Genomic DNA, 9,456 nt, shown 5'->3' with positions numbered 1-9,456 from the left:
AGCAACTTTAGTTTAAAGTCCTCTTCAGCAGCTTGGCAAGTTTATGACCAAAGATGCTCTTCCCCTTCTCTGACAGATGGCCCCCATAAGCCGCCAGTAGACCAGGTTTCTCAAAGTTAGTCCCATGGTCTATGTTTCTTATTCTTTCTCTTTGACTCTTAATATTTCAGTAACTTATACCACAATTATTTTCTGAGATGTATTGTTTAAACAGCTTTTCATCCATTTAATGCGAGTCCCTTTAATTCTTTATGGTTTTATCACAACATCTTCTAGGACTACAAGAGAAAACATCGAAAAATATGAATCTATCCATATATGGATAACTGTGACACAGCCAAATAGAGTCCTCAATGTACATTTTGTCTCTGAAACTCTCCTATATGGATTTTTTTTCAGGAGTCAATGGTTAATAGAACAACAATTGACACCTGTCAGTTGATATAAGCTATCTGAACAATTCTTGCTTTTACCCATAGCAGTAGAACTGTATAGAAGATCCTGTTGTGAGGAGACGGAAGGTTCACCTTCTTGTCTCAGCAGGTTTGAGTCAGGTTCAGCAGTGGACACAGCCTGCTCTTCAGTCCTTATGTTGCAAAGGCCTGGAAAGTATAAGGTACACTTAATGGCTGCTGCTCCTGTAAGGACAATAAGCTGCTGTTTACATGCTTGCTGTGTTGGATGGTTTGGGAGGAATCCCAGACAGTAAACACAGCCCTACAGTAGCTGAGACCAGTGCCATGCATGATGCTTGATGATTCTGTTCTAACACCAGTCAGTGGTGACTCAGCAGTAATAGACAATTAGATAATTAGTGCTAGTCTCTTCTTTTGCTCGCTGTCTGTCCTCATAGAAAAAAATACACTTACTTATTAAAAAAAATACTTATTTCAAAATACCAGTCATGCGAATTATCCCCAAAAGCAAAAAAAAGTCTACAAATTTATTTTCTGATATAAGTGTTTCTCATTCCTCTTACTTCTCCATCTCTACAACTGACAATTAAGCAGCAGCAAACATTCTTATCATCTCCCTTAATGTTTTGATTCTTTCCACCCCAGCTAGTTATGAGCTACCTACAAGATACCCCACAGACTCTCTTTTAAAACTCTTATTACTCACACTGCAGAAATACCCAACAGCCCAAACTATTTCGATGTGGCCCAGAACCGGACTTTTCCACTGTGATGGCTCTCAACAGAATCCATGGCTTGTGGAGGCTCTGCTTGTGAAAGGTCTCCTCCAGAGCCAGAGAAGTGGAGGGTAAGTTTCCAGGAACTGAGGTGGTCAGAGTTATTGGCACTCTGGAGCAGAGAACTCCTGCCCATAGAGATCTACAACTACCAATTCCAGGTCCTGCTGCCCCCTCCCCCCAGCCCATCCTACAGATGAGTGCAGAAATGTGTTCCAGGACCACCATATCATTAAAGGTAGGGAAGCTTGTTCTGGTCAGTCCTCTCCTTTGAGGCATTTCATCCTTTGCTGACCCTTCACTGAGCAAGTCTCTGGGAATCTCTGACCCCATGCATCACCCAAAAGAAAGGTGCATCCATCTCCTTTGCCCCCTCCCTCCAACCCCTCATCATGAAAGGGCACAACCATATCTTGATATAAAAGCTTCATTCCTCTTTCCCAGATTGATTAAGGTCTATTTTTCCAGTCTTCTGGTACCACAGAAATGTGAGAACCCTAAGAATATCACAGGTATGTTCCTCTTCCTTATCTCCCTTCTGAAGCCCTTGATTATCTCTGAATCAAGGTAGTTTGTGCCAGGGCTTCTAGTCATCAACAGGACTTTTACCATGCTATTCAGACTCCTATCAGCCCTCTCTGTGCTGCACGTTTTTTATTGGTTCAGGAAAACACTATGCAGACTTTCCGTCCTTTTGCCCTCTGCTGAATGTCTTGTCTGCGCTTCTTAATGTCAGGAACGATGAATTCATCAAAGAAAAAAAAAGTAAAAACAATTCCATACCCTATGAGTGCTGTTGCTGAGTGTTCCTGAAAAATGCTGATGTGCTCTTCTAACTGATACCTTTTAACTATCATTACCTCTCTGTTTGCTTTCATGTTAGTTTGGAGATAACATTGCTTTGAAGTATATTAAAAGATGTGCTTTCATGTGTTCCACTATTAAAAACATGAAGCCTTACATTTAAAGGATGAGGACAACATTCTGAAAATTGTCTGGGGGCTTTGGGGGTATTTGTGTTTATGGCAATTGTTCCTGTCAATGTGTAATGACAGCTAAGTATTTTATACAGTGACTTTCACAACCAGAATCAATCAGGTAGCAGCATGAATACTCAGCAGTACATACTCAGCCATAAATTGATTTACAGGGTCATTACTTTTCTCACTAAGTCAAGGGAGCAGCGCCTGTTAGTGACACCAGGAGATGCTTGACATTCAACTGCTCATAAAATAATAAGACACAGAAACAAGAGTGAATCTTTCAAACTGATCCTAGCAGCTAGTGGGAAATTACATTTAAAGCTAAGCTATTATAACAATTCAAGATTCCAGGGTGACCCTGCTAAAATAGCACAAATAATCTATCTGGAGCCTGTATTATAGAATTAAACTTTCAGTGGCCTAGAATTACCATGGAACTACTTCAAGTTTATGTGTATCTGAAAAAAATCTTTAGGAATAAAAAAGCAGTATCTTACGGCAAACTTTCTTACTATGCATAACTTACCGAAGTAGCAAATTCCATTAAAATTTGTAGCCAGTTTTATAATACTGAAACATCATTCAATTCCTGTTTTATTTGTTGATAGTTTTCAGGACAAACTTTTTTCTGATAAATATAAATAAAGCCATCAATGCTATATCAACTCTGTGTTCTAAGAATTCTTTTAAGCCAAAAATGTTTAAGTGAACTTCCGCTGTTCAACAATGTTCTTGCCACTTAATACCTGTCATCACTGCCCTCAGACTACTAACTTTCCATGTTTCGCCACCAAGTCTATGTTCTGTACTTCAGGTTGAAAGGGGAATCTGTCTCCTGAACATCAAAGGCTGATGTTTCAGAGCTTTTATGTTACTGCATGTGCCTCTTCCGACTCAGCTGAATAAAGGCATTGCACTCAAAGCTCACCTGAATCAGCTTTCACACTGCAACTCTTTAGTAGTATTTTTCCTCTCTTTTGCTAGCCCAACTCCAGTATCTTTTCTCCCATTTTTCCATTGCTTTTCATGTTGTTCCCTTAACTCTATTCAGGACTCACCACTGCTATCAGAATGAGGCAATGGAAACTGTAGGGCACAATGTGGCACATTCTATCTTGTTGGTTTAATTTTTTGCTTAGTAATTTCTCATGGTAGACAGGTAACTGGCATCATGTAGTTTGAATGCTCAACTATCATTCCTGGCAATGCAGGAATATTTCAAAAATACATTAAAAAAAAACCAACAACAACAACAACAAAACAAAAAAAACCCAACAACAAATCTTTTCCTTCTTCAGGAATGAGTTGATACAGGACTTGAATGGATTTTCCAAACAGGTTGTCATTTAGGTGCAAACCACAAATGCTTAGTAAAAGAAGGGGTCCTTCAGCTAGCACCTTTCTCACCACTGACACAGCAGAAGTATGTTGGGATAATCAGCAAGACAGTATAGTTTCCCCAATATTTACCTTCTCTAGTTTTCCGGGTAAGTCCAGGCACTTCATTAAAATCCTTATGGTAGTTCCTGTAAAAGAGAAGTAAAAAAGGTTTCACAATGCATTTCTTTTATTTAGATTTTCCTCTAAAACTTCAAGTTTAAACCAGGACCACATACCAAACTCTATAATTAGTTCCAATTCATCTCATTAAAGGTTACTTGACTGAAGAATTTGAAGGATTCATGTGTTTACTTACAGGTGTATACCATAGTTAATTTCATGACAGCAGCTATTTATTTGCCTAACCTGTCCAGCTCTTTATGCTGTGTGTAAATAATGTCTTTATAGCTTGTATTTCCTTTCAAGAGCAGGCATCTTTTTTACCTCAGTCACATTTACTGAAAGATTTTTTTATAATTTTGTAGGCATTAAAATCACTAAGATATAGCTGTGTGAACTATGAAAGAACAGTCTGTATGAGCTTGTACTGTATATTAGAGTAGCACTGTGGTAGAAAGGTTAATACAAAAAGCTGGAAAAACAATTTAAGCCCCACCTTTGTAATAACAGAACTGCTGCTTTGGACGTCTGCAGAGCCAGCTTTAGCCTGTTTAGGAGCCTGGTTGACAGAGTCCCTTGGGAGGCAGTCCTGAAGGGCCAGGGGGTCCAGGAAGGCTGGACATTCTTCAAGAAGGAAATCTTAAAGGCCCAGGAGCAGGCTGTCCCTGTGTGTGGGAAGACGAGCAGGCAGGACAGAAGACTGGCTGGGCTGAACAGAGAGCTTTGGCTGGAGCTCAGGGGAAAAAGGAGAGTTTACCACCTTTGGCAGGCAGCTCAGGAGGACTACAGAGATGACGTGAGGTTATGCAGGGAGAAAATTAGAAAGATGAAAGCCCAGCTAGAACACAGGCTGGCCACTGCTGCAAAAGTTAATTTTTATTTTTTTTTCCAAATACATTGGAAACAAAAGGAGGGCCACTCCATCATTTATCAACAGCTCTGGCAAACTGGGGAGGTCCCAGAAGACTGGAGGTTAGGCAGTTTGACACTCATCTATAAGAAGGGCTGAAAGAATGTTCCAGGGAACTACATGGCTGTCAGCTTCACCTCAGTGCCGGGGAAGGTGGTGGAGCAGGTCACCCCGAGTGCCATCACACAGCACGTGCAGCACAGCTGGGGGGTCGGGCCCAGCCAGTTTGCAGATGGCCCCCAGCTGGGCGGGAGTGTTGGTCGGCCTGAGGGCAGGAGGCTCTGCAGAGGGTCTGGGCAGGCTGCACCGATGGGCCGAGGCCACTGTACGAGGTTCCAGCAGGCTCAGTGCCGGGCCCTGCCCTTGGGTCACAGCAACCCCCCGCAGCGCTACAGGCTGGGGGAGAGCGGCTGGGCAGGGCCTGGGGGGAAAGGGCCTGGGGGTGCTGGCTGGCAGCCGGCTGGGCAGGAGCCAGCAGGGTGCCCAGGTGGCCAGGAAGGCCGGCAGCGTCCTGGCTGGTGTCTGAAACCGTGTGGCCAGCGGGGCAAGGGCAGTGACCGTCCCCCTGCGCTCGGCACTGGTGAGGCCGCACCTCAGGTACCGAGTTCAGGTTTGGGCCCCTCGCTGCAAGAGGGACAGGGAGGTGCTGGAGCGTGTCCAGGGACGGGCAGCGAGGCTGGTGGGGGGTCTGGAGCACAAGTCTTGTCAGGGGCGGCTGAGGGAACCGGGGTGTTCAGCCTGGAGAGGAGGAGGCTCGGGGGGACCTTATTGCTGCCTACAGCTGCCTGAGAGGGGGTTGTAGGCACGTGGGGGTCGGTCTCTCCTCCCAGGTAACAAGTGACAGGACAAGAAGAAAAGGCCTCAAGTTTTGCCAGGAGAGGTTTATAGTGGAGGTTAGGAAGAATTTCTTCACTGAAAGGGTGGTCAGTCATTGGCACAGGCTGCCCAGGGAGGTGGTAGAATCACCATCCCTGGAGGTATGTGTAGATGTGGTGCTTTGCAGCATGGTTTAGTGGTGGAATCAGCAGTGCTAGGTTAGTGGCTGGACTCCTATGATCTCAGAAGTCTTTTCCAGCTTACACAATTCTATGATTCTATGATTATCTTCCTGACTATATAAATGATCTTTTCTCTCTGTTTTTCCCTAATGTTAAAATAAGGGTAAAATATTTTCCAGGTTTATAAAACCTTTGAGATTTTTATGAAAGGCACTGTGGAAAGTCCTTAAAGACTATCTAAGTGTGTGTTAATAAAGAGAAAACAAGAGCTGCCAGAATAGGGAAACATGATTATTTTCTTATTTACCAATATATTGTTTTTATGAATACAATCGTCTATCAAGAATCAACTAGCTAATATGCTAGATGCTGTGCAAAGACAAACTAGAAAAGCAGCTTGTGGCACAGAAGTCCAAAAACTACATATAGGACAAGAGAAAACAGATGAATACTGACAGCGAAAAAGAATTGGAATTTTCAAAATACAGAACTTTCAGTTTCCCAGTTAGACACAGAAATGATTCCCTGATGAGACAGAAATAGAATTCTGCTGATCAGGATTAACAATGATCTTTCTATACCAGCAACATATTTTGTTCAAGGTTTTCTGTAACATAGTAGAGGGGAATTTTAAGGAAGGTAATGAAGCAGCTTTGTGGCTATTTATGACATAATTTTCCAGTGTAGAAAGAGGCATCATAGGTCAATGCGTAAGTGTAGCTTTTGAAAACTTAACAAATGGACAGTGAAGGCTGTTACCACAATATGGTTGACACTGATGAAAGAGAAGCCTCTTCTTTGCACTGAATGCTTCTGCTACAAGGAGAATATGATTTTCTTCGGGACTCTATTTTATGTCACAAAACAGAAAGTTTCCGCTTCAGAAAATCTATCTCCCTGCTGAGTGTCATTCCCATTTCCACAAATAAACAAGAACATTTCTTAACCCAGCTAAATGTTCCTGCTACAAGATTACGTGTTTATAACAGCATGTACTGCATGTTACCAATTCATCAAAAAATATGCTCGTCTTCAATGTGAGTAATTTTTAGAGAGCAGAATCTTTTTTTTTCAGTTTAAAGTACAAGCCCAGGATTTTACTGCTTTTAAATTCTTAGTTCCCTGTTTCTGCTACCTATTAAGGAAAACGCTGGCTCTCCTATGAGACTCCTCCTTCCTCTACCCCATACACAATCTTAACAAATAGCATATTTCTCCCGAGAATGCAGTTTAACAGGCAAATGTACACAGCTCCACTTTTGAGCCCCCCCCCTCCCCCCCGCTTTGGACTGGATTGTGCTTAGACAATATTGCTGTTATCAATTAGTACTATGACAATTAGCCAAGCACAGGACCTGGGTCTCCTGCAGCAGGTGATGCAGAACTTTCAATTACATCCTTCTATTTCCCACAGCTCAGCACTGAATTAATAATACACTTAGGGAACTCTGGTGGCAGGCCAATAGAAATGAAGATATGGATTAGCTGTAGTAATAAAAGCAGGAGAGGAAACTTAAGGCAAACTGTAAAAGAGCCTTAAATATATATGTCATATATCCTGTGAGACAACATTAAGGTATAGGTAGCCTTCATCAAACCAGAATACACTGGAACTTATTTACATATTTGCCTCACAAAGTCTCATAGCTACACTTCCAGCGCTTTCGTGTAGCTCATGAATACCTGTGTGATTAGGTGTTGGTATGCACTCAAAGTAGGCACTGTTTTTTCTGATTTAGCACACAGCTGTTTCTCTGAGCCCTCTTTGCCACAACATCGTTCTCTGCTGCCATGGGTGTCACAGTCCACTCAGTGGACTTGTGATGGTTCATTTACTATGATCTCGAAGCATAAAAAATCAGGGCGACCACGCCAAGGGGTTATGCTACAGTCAAACAGCACAATTTTGTTGTTTGCCCGTAAAGTGGCATGTGATAGGTAGAAAGACAGAAAGTAAAGAAAAGATAAAGTAAAAAGAAAAGGAAAGAGGATTATAGCTACCACCACGGGTCCAAGGTGTCCCTATGGTTCCAGGTCCAGGTTGCATCCTGCTGGTCCTTCCGATCATCATGTTCCTTGGTGGGGAAGATCTCCAAAGTCCGGTTGCTAAGGAGTCATCTTTTATGCCGAGCAATACATGTTGCTCCTCCTTTGGCTCATGAAATGTTGTCAGTCTCTGCCTTCTCGAGCAAGGTTATCACGCATGTTCTGGTTCGTTGTTATGACATCAGTTGTGATTCATCTTCTGGAGAGCTGTTATGTGGCCTTACCATAGTTGTTCCTTTCAGTGCCAGGTATCAGGGAGCGGCATAGTACTCCTCGTACCATGCAGTTCTCCTTCAGGGTCACTGGGTCTTGGTGTCCATGAGGACCATATTCCATCTCCAGGTCTCTGTTAGCAATGTTGAGACAATATTATTCTCTTTAGACCGACTCTTACACATGGTTAACCTAGCTTCGATCCCTCAGCCTTCCAGGCCTTGTAAGCCTTCAAGATTTTTGCAGTTTTAGCTGTAGGACATAAACAATTATTTGGAAAAGGGGCACCACTGAATTGTAGCTTTTAGATGTTAGCCAGTTAGTGCACTATATGGTGAGTTCACATAACACCCTCTCTTACAGATCAGAGTCTGCAGGAATCCCATGGGTAAAGCTACACAGGAATGGTCAGTCTTACAGGGACACGTCTCAGTTCCATTTGTTGTGGGATCTCTCCTGGCACTGCTGGCAGCCATTGCATTGTTCTGCACCTAAGAAAGGCAGAACTGCTGGATGGAGAAGCAGCAATATCACAGAAAAATCCTCAGAGCTTGTATCAAAATATGCTTGTTAAAATGCATTTTTAAAGCAGTTCTTGAAGGCAAGAAGCACATTTAAGAAGGGACAGTTAGCTGTTGTGTGTTGCGAAGTGCACACGTTCCTAAAGGTACTTAAAGAGACTAACAGGTAAAGGAGGGGGGAAAGAAAATAAAAAGAAATCATTTTGTGTTCTGGAGGAGGGGGAGGAGGGGAAGAACTGTTAGATATTTTTACTTCATTACCCTCTCCATAACTCAAAATGTCTAGGTTTGCTGGGCTTCTATGATTTTGACAGATGTAAACATGACAGTGGATCTCTAAGCTCTTGATCAGCCACTGACACCTCCAGTGTGGAATGGGTCTAAATTTTCAGCTTCAAGAACCATTTTATGCCTACTAAGATGCTTATTCCTCTACCACTGTTGCTGTTAAGAAGCTGGAGAAGAGAGGAGCAAGCCAGAAGTAGGGACACACCTTTTTTGTATGTCCTAAATTTATCTGTCCTGCATAGGCATTTGCAGTGGCATCTTTCTCCCACAAAATAGATAATATGAGGTTTAGATTATGCTCTGGGGTAAGACTGAAGCAATACAGTCTAAGTCTGTCTTAACCTCCTTATACAACTCTGGAGCTGGTCACTGTTCCTGCAATTCTTAAATCTATTCATGAAGCATGCATGTTTCTTCCATCCTCATCGTGTGTTTTTTTTTTATCTGTATAGTCTGTATAACATTGGGAAAAGAGACTGTCTTTAGTGGTTCCTCAGTGATGTACTGTCCTCTTAAAAATTGGGCATCTTGGCATCACTGCAATACAGCTCATTAATAATGAATTCATACCTCTCTTCTTACACAGTCTCACCTCTTCCACAGAATACGGGTTTCGTTCACATAACCACAGTTAGTTATATCAAGTAACTTCCCATTTTCATCCTGTAATGTAAACCCTGGAGCAGCAGATGGCATATGTGAAATGGAAACAAGGGGTGACTCAGTTTAAAAAGAAAAAAGAGAAAGAACTAATTCCCTGTTTGCTCCACTATCTCCTTAGCTACCTACTTCAGCTACAAGACAG

General features: G+C 42.4%; 1 long non-coding RNA gene across 1 annotated transcript; it reads right to left on the bottom strand.

Annotated features, from left to right (window-relative positions):
• Positions 1-480: 480 nt before the first annotated feature.
• On the bottom strand, positions 481-8,314 carry LOC121082740. Its single transcript, XR_005826100.1, has 3 exons — positions 7,585-8,314; positions 3,646-3,701; positions 481-602 (listed from the first exon to the last, which is right to left on the bottom strand). It is a non-coding gene; the product is annotated as an uncharacterized LOC121082740 (long non-coding RNA).
• Positions 8,315-9,456: the final 1,142 nt, after the last annotated feature.

Source organism: Falco naumanni, chromosome 1, assembly GCF_017639655.2.
Source record: "Falco naumanni isolate bFalNau1 chromosome 1, bFalNau1.pat, whole genome shotgun sequence".
NCBI classification, from domain to species: Eukaryota; Metazoa; Chordata; class Aves; order Falconiformes; family Falconidae; genus Falco; species Falco naumanni.
Note: the sequence above shows the minus strand (reverse complement) of the source record. Positions and strands in the feature narration are given on the sequence as shown.